The sequence below is a fragment of the Styela clava genome, chromosome 13 (genome assembly GCF_964204865.1).
Source record: "Styela clava chromosome 13, kaStyClav1.hap1.2, whole genome shotgun sequence".
In the NCBI taxonomy this organism is placed as follows: Eukaryota; Metazoa; Chordata; class Ascidiacea; order Stolidobranchia; family Styelidae; genus Styela; species Styela clava.
In genome coordinates, this window is record NC_135262.1 from 3,021,974 (window position 1) to 3,034,135 (window position 12,162).

General features: G+C 38.0%; 1 long non-coding RNA gene across 2 annotated transcripts; it reads right to left on the bottom strand.

Annotated features, from left to right (window-relative positions):
• Positions 1-235: 235 nt before the first annotated feature.
• LOC120333311 (uncharacterized) lies at positions 236-7,088 on the bottom strand. 2 transcript variants are annotated; one of them, XR_013479862.1, is made up of 4 exons: positions 6,350-7,088; positions 6,000-6,265; positions 4,479-5,822; positions 236-4,051 (listed from the first exon to the last, which is right to left on the bottom strand). It is a non-coding gene; the product is annotated as an uncharacterized LOC120333311 (long non-coding RNA). The 2 variants fall into 2 exon arrangements; XR_013479861.1 differs by having other exon boundaries at positions 6,000-7,088.
• Between the last annotated feature and the right edge of the window lie 5,074 nt (positions 7,089-12,162).

Here is a 12,162-nt window from a genome sequence, read left to right on the forward strand (position 1 = left end):
AATTGTAAAATAATTACTGAATTGCAAGGCTTTGAATTATATTTCAACATTTTTATTCGTCTCAACTGCTTTCCTCTCCCACAGAATGATCTTTTGTCGCTCCCGGGCCTTACATTGGGGTATATGGAGGCTTGAATCATGATAATATCAGTGTAAAACTTTAAGGGTTATATTCCTGCAGAACTAGCATTGAAATGGCATCATAATTAAGCAAAAACACTCAAAAATCGTCTTTTTCCAATTTATTTACGGATTCCTTCACAAGCATTTCAAAGAACATTTTTCAAATGTAATATAATACAAGGCACACAAAATAGCAAAAATACTAATATTTCGCCAAATTTTCGGTGCTCCCGTAGTATGTGTACCAAGATGGCGCACAACCTGAACATAGTGTGTGTACCAGGTTGGGGTTATCAGGTCTTGGTACACATACTACGGGAGCGCCAAATGTTCTACATAAATAAATATTATATTTTGGCACTTTTTAGGGAACTTTGTGTAAAGTTGAGGTATTGTGTATTTTTGAGTATTAACATTGAAAATTGGGTAACAATGCTTCAAATTAAAATGACCTCACTTGATAGGCTATAATTGGACGGGAACTTATTGCCTCAAGGTGTTTCGTACCCGCTTTCTAAACAAGGATTTGGGCAAGCAGATACTGGGCATATAGAACCAGGGTCAGAAATTTTCAAAGGAAGGGTTCTTAATTTTTTTTTTCAAGTTAGGCTGAAAACATGAGTCTTTAGGGTTTAAAAAGCGTTTCAAGCTACGAAAAGTTATGCATAATACAGAAAGATGCCTAAATTTTTAACATTTTAAAGTGGGGGGGGGGGGGGGGGGGGCGTTGGTCGATCGATAAGCAGATAGCGTAACATAAAATAACACAGGTTTGAGTATAGGTCTCTTGCTAGGCTCGAATCAGGGTTGTAAACTAGAATTCGGTTGGAAACCGAAGACTTATCGATCCAAGGTTAGGGGATCCCCCCAAAACAGTGGTCTTACTCCATAGTGACACCGTGTGTAATTAATTAATAACTCGCTATTTATACGACATAATCCATCCAAAATCAATAGGCTTCTGATCCGAGCTAAAATGAATGCACATGCAAAATTTGGAGCAGATTGAACCTCGCTTTCGTGAGATATCGCGTGCATCTAACACACAGACATACAAATACCTATCAACATACTTACCGATCAAGATCGATAAGTAACAAGACAATATTAAAAAAAAAAATAATAATTTGGAGGTAAAACAGTTTTTGGTTGAGCTTTTGCTCGTGATAAGGCCATTATTCTTATTGCTTAACAGGTTTTCTGAGAAATGTTTTGGACAAGTAGATACATAAGCAAAATAAAACCTAAATTTGGGCATGAATTCTCTAGCTTGGATTGATCTATGCTATAAAAAAGTTTCTGAATGAGCAGATCTAACAGGGCTTCGATTTTCTGCCAAGCCTGACCTATGCTCTTAAGAAGGCACTGGGCAAGGCGTTACTCCAGCATAGGGCTTTTCCAAAGGACCACACAGAAAATTTTGCTACTTTCCAGGGTGAGGTAACAGTCTGTCTTTGGAGATATGCAAATATTTCGTAAAATTGTGACACAAAATGGTAAATTTAATATAAAAGGATATATAAAATATGAATATAAATAAAATTCATTTGGGCGAACTTATCATTAGAAGCAATAAAATGCAGCTTCTTATAGGGTTTAGCAAGATGTCTACACGGGACGTTCACAGATTTTTTAACAACTCCAAGTCTCTACTCAAACAAAAATAAAGATATTCAAAGGAGCGATAGTTTTTATTCTAATTTGAGTGTAAGGTTATGTGTATGGGACGGTAATTGGTTCGATTATATGCTTTGCCAGTGGCAATTTAGATTGACTTTAGATCTCATACAACGGCGCGCGCCCCACAAGAAGGGCATAGACAATTTTTTGAAGGAGCTTGAAGCTAATTAAAATAAAAAATAGGTTGGATTTGCTCTTGCCCGCCTTATTCTATTTAGGTACCTTCCATCCTTGTATTTCCAACGTGTTTTTTTGAATAAAACCTACTTTCGCCCTACATAGCCTATTGTTAGCTAGTTATTTTTGAGGTAGGGCAAGAGACTTGACAAATTCTAAAAACGTGGCTTAAAAAATTTGAGAATCACTGCTTTAGATTAAAGTTTAGGGATTGTGACAAAACTGATTCAGACGAAAATATACGGACGAAGTCAGACGAAGTAAAACAGACACTTCAATGTGAAACAGAAAAGGGAGCTTCATTAGAAAATAACAATAAAACAAATAACCTTGGTTGGAATAGCAAATTGTGTATATTAGAGAAAGTCGTTCATAAGTTTTACAAAAGACTTGTGTATATTGATACTTTTCATTAAAAGAGTGAATTTAAATTAAAACTTGATAATAAAAAGCTTATAAATCTTACTGAGATAAATTTACCCTAAGACTTTTCGACTGGATTAGTATTTTTTCTAAAGGACTCCAGATTGTTTTAATGAATCCCCATAGAGTAGATTTTGAATTATAAACTTAAATTTGTAATTTTTATTACTGGAATCGAAAGCTCATATTTGGGTGCCCCAAAGCAATAGTACTCGATAATTATAGGTGAGCTTTAGATAATTTTGCAATCTGATATTCCTTAAAAAAATCAAAAGACTTAAGTCCAAGTCTCGCGCTTGGAAAATAACTAAAAAATTTTGTACCATGGAGCCAAATTTTGTGTAATCAGGCTAAATTTAGCATTTTTAATCAAACCTAAAGCATTAACTTGAGGCCAAGGTACAATATTCTGATTGCAAAGAATTCTAGAATATCGAGTTTTGAATGATTTGGAACGGATTCAAATATTAACGACTTTTGGATCGATAAAAACTAGCATAAATATCTTGTGCCAATCACAGAAAAAAAATCATTTAAAACAATCAAAACAAGACAAAAACAATATATTTCAATGGGAAATAGGAAAAAGCTTCAATAGAAAGCAGACACAGAAGAACAAATAGCAAATTCAAACAAGGTAAAACATTTTGTATACAAAAAAATTTGTACAATAGAATATGGAAATATAAATTTCAAGGTATCTAAGCACAGTATATAAATCAGAGGTAGTGTACTTGTTGGAAGCATTGTGATTTCGACAGAATTTTGTCATAGATTGTAAACCCACAAACTGCCGCTCAACTAAAGATCAATTTTGTGGAAAACTTGGTTTTTAAAGGTTCATACCAGATTAGCTAGCATACTAAAGCTTTCATAGAAAACAATATTAAAGAAAGTACAGTGACATCTCGGTAGCCAAATGACTTGATTATTAAACAAGTCAGTAGTCGACCAAAAAATACAGCGCTACTCAAACGAAAAATTCGGTGTTTGAATACGAGAGTGTGTCGCCAAATGAGACGATGTCTTGTCAATGTTTTTTTTTTTTTTTTCATTGAAGTCATATTTTTTTTTTCATTAAAGTCATATTTTTTCAATGCAATTCTGACATTTGACCATTTTCCGTACTGAGTTATTGATAAATGAGTGTTTTTCATTGTGTGTGAACACTCAGCAATCTGTCTTATTGATGTATTCTATGTTTTCAGTAAATCATTTGTTGACATTCATTCAGTACAGTAAAAAAGACTCATACAATTACATATCTCCCATTGACTGGGAGGTATTCAAGATTCGATTCGAAAAAACATTCGATTCTGAAATCAACAGATATTCGAAAATGCCCAGCCTACCCTTGAGATATCCTAATATGCTTCGTTATCATTCTGTTCAGCTCTTTTATTTCTCCCGTTAGAATTCGGGTCGAAAATTCCGCAACGTACAAGACCCCCAAATAATGGATTACAGAACATCGAGCTTAGTATCAATATTACCATTATATCAACACGGCCCATGGTGGATAAGATAACTCGTCTTTCGAGTCGGTGTCTTTGTTCCAAGCGTAGTAACTCAGAGGGTTGAAGAACATGTCCACGAAGCTTCCAATCATGATAACGGTGTTGAATGAATCATTCTCTCATTTTCGAAGCTGAAAAACGAAATAAAAAAAATAAGTGGACAGGTTATTTGTCAAAACAATATTTTTTACATGACATGTTTATACTCGTTTTGAGTATTGCTCTGAACAAGGCTCCGCACAATCTGCCACCGCTCCATAAGGATTTGCTTTAGTTCACGGATTCTTCTTGGTTCGGCATTGCTTACCCACTTCATTACACCTAAGTGATGTGGTAGATACAAGATTTCAATCTGTGATGGCAATTTAGTTAAGTCCTACGCAACTAGGCATCCTTGCATCATGAAAAACATAATTGAAAATCAGAAATATTCTCTAGAAAGTTTGTGTTATTTTTATCCGCTCCTCCTGTATCAATAACGGTTGCGCACACCAGGCTTAAAGTCTTGCTCTATACAAAGTTCAATACAAAAATGAAATCAAAGTATAAAGCACTCACTTCACTAGTTTGAAGACCCAAGCAACTGCAATTGTTTCGAAGAGTGCGACAGAAACAAGTCCGAACACAACTGAGTATCCGTCGAATATGCCGAGAAAGTAACTCCCAGATCTCATCGTCAAAATTAAACCGATTACAAACATGTCTGGAAATGAGGATAAGTAATTAAAGTTTGTCTTTTAAATTTGTGCGTTGTTTTTTTCCCTGAACAATGCTCTGCACAAGAGGCCATTGATATCTAGCAAACTACTTTTATTGAAAGAACCAGAATTTTTTGGTTTCTACATTGCTATTTCATATCCTAGGATTAGGTTGTTGTGGCCGTGGGTATGGGATGTGAATCCAAGATTTCAATAACCTGTGATGCCATCATAATTAATTATAATGCTTTAAACCAGTGGTTCACAACCTACCATGGATTGGGGCCCCCTTCCAGAGGATTTCAGCACTCATGGCCCCCTGTTTATCATTTCAGTGGTATTTACAGTGTTAGTTGACAAATCAATCGAATCCCATGCAGGGATGGTTATGTGCGAGAGGATTGCTGGACTCCTCACTGTCGTTGGGTGGTTCACGTAACCGCTGGTCGGTTACGGCTTCCTCCACCACCAAGTCCATGCTTCCGAAAACAAACAATATACCTAATCCCATACCCGACTTGGAATGGTAACCGGACGAGAGGCCGTGGTTCGCCATATGGATAAGCCGTCTTATCGGATTTCCTCTCCCCCGGGATGAATATGTAAATCACAATAAATCTCTCTCTCTCTATTCTGATTAATAGATTCCAAATCCCATTATGTACAAACAATTCATGACTGACCAAATGACAAACAACCTGCGAGAAGACCCTAACAAGCCATGAAACTGGGAAAAACAGGGAGATTTCATGTAAAGCGAAAAGTAAAATCAGTTTTGCTCCTAGCATTGTGGCCCCCTCCAACTGCTCCTGGGCCTCATTTGGGAACCTTTGCTTCAAGCGCTAACCCACCAACAGAATAGGCCTGATTACAAGTCCATCAAAACCAGTCTAGCGACTTAGCGAGACAGTTCGATTCAAAATAGTCAAAGTGGTCTCTGAGACTACTTAGCGCCCTTGATAACATGTCCAAACCAACGGGAATGTGAATACAAATTGACAAATTAATTAAGGACATAAAAGGTAGATAAGTTAGATCATTTTGCCGACCATGTTTTCAGTGGCTGACGGACAACTCGACTACACTGACAACTCTAGTGCCGACTGATATTAGTTGTAAGCCAACTCACCACGCTGCCACGGCAAGGTTTCAGTCATAGAGTTGGAATTTCTTTTTGCAGAAGAAAACCAGGAACAGATAGGCACTGAATGGATGAAAGATTTTGTTTACTTTTTTGTTACGAATAATGAATTTTGTTGGGATACTAAACGTTATGAGGAAATTTACCGAAAGAACGATTTTGTTTTCATTTTCGTCACCAATAATGAATTTTATTTGAATACTAAACGTTATGGGAAAGTTTGTTGCGTTACACACTTACTCTTTGCAATACTGCGGCCCGTAAATCCTTAAACACCTCCGAAGAAGAGAGTCCACAGATAACTCTCCTTAGACATATACAAGGACATATATAAATATGTTTAACCACTCCTTTATAGTATAGGCGAGCCAAATTATTGTGGCACACATTCCTTATTATGCTGTTATGGCCTGGGTGAAGTGAGAAGAGCAGCCCTGCTTTTCAACGTCCGACCATACTGAAGAAAGTGCTTGCCACGTTGCGGCTTCGAAGTCCAGCACAAACCTCTTCACACGTGCACCGGAAAAAGAAAGGGTACAACATACAATATACCAGTACCGACTATAAATGCACAAAGTCAAGTAACTCACCTTTACTCCGCCAATCTGCAATCTACCTCCTACGATCTCTTTGCGTGCCATTTTAGCCACAATCCCACAAGCTGTGTGGGGATTCTCTAACCCCCGTTCCGTTACCAATCTTTTCAGTTTTCCATGTTGTCGCTCGCCGACCACAGGGCCATGTGAATGGGGCACTTCATTTCTGATGAAATCAGAACGTTCCCTTTGAATGAAAGCAGACGTTCCCTTCCCGCCTACGAAGCATCTCCAGGAATCAGGGTAATCTAGCAGTCGACGACCTCTAGGTTCCATCTGCTGGGATGGAACAACTGGGCTGGAGTTATGATGGGTGTCCTGGGCCTGGTACTGTCATATTACACCACACGATCCATTCAAAAAATTGCGGCAGTCTAGGCCTACAGTTAACCAGTAAGGATGCTAAGTATGACTGCTAAGTAATCGATTCTTATACGATTCCAAAAATACAATTTTAACCACTAAAAACATCAAAGCAATTGGTCCAGCATGTTATGACTGATGAGTAAATATATTTTTCTATAACAAGAATTATAACAACAACATAATAATAACAAAATCGGGCAAAAACGAATCGTTTAGATCCCACAAGAACTTTTTAAAAAATTAAACGTAATAGCATTCTAGCAAAAAACATCAAAGCAAAGGACTTTTCCCCGAGCATCGACTTCCTTGTTTACTTCGTGAAATTGGCCAATCAGCAAAATGCAAAAAGTGACGTAACAATGCTCCCTTTTCGCATCCGCTCAGACACTTTTCGAGTGGAAGTGGTGACTCCTCTACGGCCCATGGGCCGGGGCCACGGCCCATCGAATTGGGCCACGGCCCATCGAATTGGGCCACGGCCCATCAGGCTATGGGCCGCGGCCCATCAAGTTGTGTAAAGGGACTATTCACTTGACACAGACAGTGACCGAACTCCTAACCCTAACCTGGTACCCTACACATACTACAGGAGTAGTATGTAGCTTGATATTTATTTTTATATCAATGCTTATCGTAAGAAAAAAATTTGGAGGCATCCCGCGATTTTTTTGGTTCGAATATTGACAAATTTGTAAAAATTGGAAATTTTGGTAAGATAATTGAATTTTTTCTGATGGGGCCGCGGCCCATAGGTTGATGGGCCATGGCCCATGTGGCCCAATTAGATGGGCCGTGGCCCCGGCCCATGGGCCGTAGAGGAGTCACCACCCCTGTAGCACTTTTCTCCCTCAGACAGATTTTCAAGCGTGGTCGTAAACATTACCTGGTTTTCGCGATTTTGAACTCTATTCGTTAGTTTTCTGTTGTGTTTCGGAAACTTAAATATAAATCAGATAATTCAATGATCCCTCGGTCTTCCTAGAAGTTTAGATTTAATTGCAGTAATACAAAATTAGTGTAGAAATAGCTGTGATAGACTGGGCTAAAATTCTTTACCGGTACTTTTAAAAAACCGGTTGTTGTGTGCGATGATTAATAATGATGGTTTGAAACACATACCCCTGTACCCCATTTTACAGGCGCCAACTCGCAAAAGCACTCTTAAAATAGCCCCGAAAATTTTGCAATGGTAAAGTATAGAAATTTTTCGGGGGTCAAAGATCGGGGACGGGTTCATTGGCCAGTAGGTAATGACTAATGAGAAAGTTTTTATAACAAGAATTCTAATAACAAAACCATCTGTATGTTAAAAAAATGACAGTCATAGTAAAAATATTTTACAATGTAAAAAGTTCAATTCATTCACATGTCTTCCTGTGAGTCTCGATCTCAATTTGGAGTCGGTAAGACCCGCTGAGCTAAACGCTCTTTCGCACGCAGTGGATGTTGCTGAGATGCAGAGTACGAAAACTGCGATGTTTGGATACACTTTTTTATTTCTTTGCCACCATTGCATGATTTCTTCTTGGGTCACTGATATGCCAAGATATCTGTCATTTAAATATTTGAAATCTCAGCTGAAACCTCCAACTCCCTAGTCAGTTCACAAATATCGCCGCCACTCTCTTGAACTGTCCATACCGTCGTTGATCAGATTTTCAATACATGATTCATTATTTTATTCAAGTAGTTCTATTGCCATTCCGCTCTGCTGGACTGTGGGCTGTTCCATCTCTGAGGTGTAAATATTTTGCACTTCTAATTGCAACAAGTTTTTCACTTTTTTTGATGCATCTTGCTTCCTGGATTTTGTTTTGTATCTTGCATCCAAGACATATGCAATATCAAATGATGTACTTCCGTCATCTTTTAGACATATTTCAAATTATGAATTCAACACGCCAAAAACTGTGTTCCTAAACGCAACAATTCTTGTATTTTATCAAGGTTACCAACACTTATCTTTGAGTACTGGCTTTAGGAATAACCGGGTATATATGGGCTTTGGGGATGACAAGGTTATATAATGTTGCCTTCCAAAAATTTTGTAGCTACCTTAAATGGCTGTAGAATTGGCAATAAATCTTGCAAAATTCCCAGTAATGTTACTTTATTTCAGGATGTGATAATTCCCTTCAATTACCTTCTCTGAGTTCAGATACCACTGCACGGATGTGCCATTTCAGTTCATTAAGTCTCAATAGCATTTCATAAATGGAGTTCCACTTGGTGGACACAACGATTATTAGGTCCAACAATAATGGCTTCCCTGTTATCAATTGCTTCCCTAGAAATATCGTGGTATTTTCGGTATCTTTTCTCGTGTTTGGTTTCGTAATGCGACTTAAAATTATATTTTTTCGTTACGGATATTACTTGAAAACACACCAGACACTGTGGTTTTACGTTGTTGTCGGTAAGGAAATAAGTTTACTCTCAGTTTACTTCGGTCACCCTTTTTCCACACTCATTGTATGATGAATTGTTATATTTGAAAAAAAAATTGTTACTTGTAGCGCGAGCAGGCCTAGTGCTACCGTCAAAAAAACAACCAAGTACGTGCAAGTTAGGGCCCAGATAATAATAAAATGGATACTGAAATAACAGGTGCTGTGAAGGACAGAATGGTCCGTCATCGAGTCTACAGCACCTTAAGATAATAAAAAAAGAATGGAGGAAACAAATAAAAAGAGTAATACATGACAATAGGAAATCGTGTTTTTTAATCTGGTCGCGTACCCCCGACAAGGTGATCTCAAGACAAGACCCGTATAGCGCTATACTCGTAGCGCTATTAACCCGTTCAGCGAATACAAAACACACAGAGTAATAGTATGGATGATAAAGCGTTTTCGGCATATTTTAGCCAACTCAAAAGTTAATTCTTGCAATAATTCAAAGCTGCTCCTCAGATTGAAAACCACTGCCATAAAGGCACCGTCTTGACGTTTATAGATTCAACAATGGAATTCCGTGATTTTAAACATCAATCCCGACATCGAGATTAGGAAAAGGACTATTTCCAGTTGGAATAGTTTAAAAATAAATCAAAACTGTTCTGCTAATAAATACAAAGATCTGCCAAAGGTTTAGTAGTATAGTATAGACTATAGAGGACTTGCACGGGTCACGTGACCTTGTTTACTGGACGGCAAAAAAACAAATTGGCTCCTGTCAGTTGCATGTCGGATTATACGTTTCCGTTTTGTTTGGCTGTTGAAAATGGTTATTTCGTATTGTTCCGTTGGACCACCCTGATGTATATTATGGTTCTTTATATAGACAGTTGTGCAAGGTGGGTTGGTTGGTGTGGTGAAAGTGGTAAGGGTGGAGTATGCAAAACTGTTTATACACCAGACTGGATTCCATGGCAGATGCACGCCCGAGGGCGCTAGCGCTCCACAAAAATGCACGCGAGCGAATTCAATTTTGCACGCCGAAAATTTGCAATTGCTCACCAATGTAAATCGGTTTAAATAGTTTTTAAATCAATAATCTAGTAATATAAAGATGCCAAAAAATTATAACTTTACAATTGTCGACTAATACTTGCTTGCAAGATTTGGCCTGATCGAAAAATGCGAAGCAAAAATCACCATATCGTGTTGAATGAGAGGAATCCCGTGAGAAAAATCGCCTCCTCACCGAGGCTATTTTTAATACAATAATTTTACACGGATGTACTGAACAGTACCGGTATCTAAAGTCGCACAAACACTCTCAAAATTAGTGACAAAATATAGAAATGGTGTTTTGGGGGTCAAAGGTCAAACGTCCATTTTTGCTATGATCCAACTTATTTTTACGCGGATGTATTGAGAGGTATCTTAGTTCGAAATCAGTTTAGCGGGCGCAGTTGTTTTGCACGCCGTGAGCTATAATTGCACGCCAGAAATTCTTATTTGCACGCGGGAATTTCTGATTGCACGCCCGATTTCTCGTTCGAAAAGGCCATGAAATCCAGACTGGTTTATACAGGGGAGTTTGTAAGACAAGACAAAATATATAATTAGAGGCAACACAACACCAAGTACAGGTAGCCTACATATGATGGAATCAAAATTTAGTTATTTTAGAGGAGGGGCGCGAGACTTGACAAATTCTAAAAAGGGGATCGGTTTAAGAAGCTCGAGACCCACTGGTATAATAGTTTCTGAAAAATTTGAATTTTTGAATTCTTTTTTTGTGATTTGCCTAAACCTCATTCTATAAAGGGAAACTTATAGAATCCCCTCGGCCCCTTTGGTGCCGTCCATTTCGAATTAGAACGTTTCTTCCCACTTTTTTTGAATCTGATTCTAATTACAAGGACTTTGAACGCAACTTTCAATTTTGATGACGTCAACACACACAAAAACGAATCCTATAGACTTATAGGGCCCACAGAGCTCAGGTACGGCGTCAACAGTTTTCTATTGAGTGTCATTTTCTTTGAAATCACGCAAGGCATTTCCCGACCGTGCGACTGACGTTTTACTTTTGATATTTACATCGGGTGGGTGTCTGCTAGATATGAATATTAAACAGCAATAGTTACAGGTTCTTGATTGAACACTTTATAGCTTTTATCTCACAACAGATGTTTGACTTTTTAGTGTTATTTACTTTAATTGCTTGTTTCGAAGCTCTAGCAAAGTTCTCAACCTTTTATTTTTCGTGGCCCAATTTCGTTGCACGAAAATTTATTGACGGCCTATTGACTTTCCCATGCACGGGATTATAACAAAAAATCCAAAAATAGACACCTCAAATTTTTGAATGAAAATTTGCCACGCAATTTTCGAAACAGCATCATCATACATTGCTACTACAATCAAATTATACTAATTTATCGATACCTCTAGCAATTTTTTTTTAGGTTTGTGGCCCACTTGAAAATGTTTCTGTGAACAAGCAGCGGCGGGACATTGCCCACTCACTGGTCGAGAACCGGTGCTCTAGCACGCACCTGCATACTGTGTTCAGGTTGTGCGCCACCTTGATGCACATACTTTAGGAGCTCCGAAATTATGCGCAAGAAAATAGTTCGATGTCAATGTAAGTAGATATATACGAGGTGAGCTTTTGGCCTGCTTGAGGATTAAGATTATTAAAAAATTTTCCCGGAAATTATTCAAGAATATCCACAGCACTCTCAGAAATATCCTCATCTTTCAAGCCTTTTACGAAGTTTTAGGGTTCACAACTTTGCCCATGAAAAGAATTGTGTTAGAAGCATTATGCTTTATTATAAATGTAAAAGGCCTGTTAAAAACAGTAGGCGGGGGCTGCAGCGGCTTCGGTACCTTGCTCATTAACTTCAATAAAAGCTTTGTGCACGATGCCAGATATCTCTGGTTCCAGAAATTTTGCTGAAATTTTTTCAACCATCTTATCAACTCCCCCCCCCCCAAGATAAATATGTAATTGCTATCTTCTTGAATATGGTAGATTCTTTTACC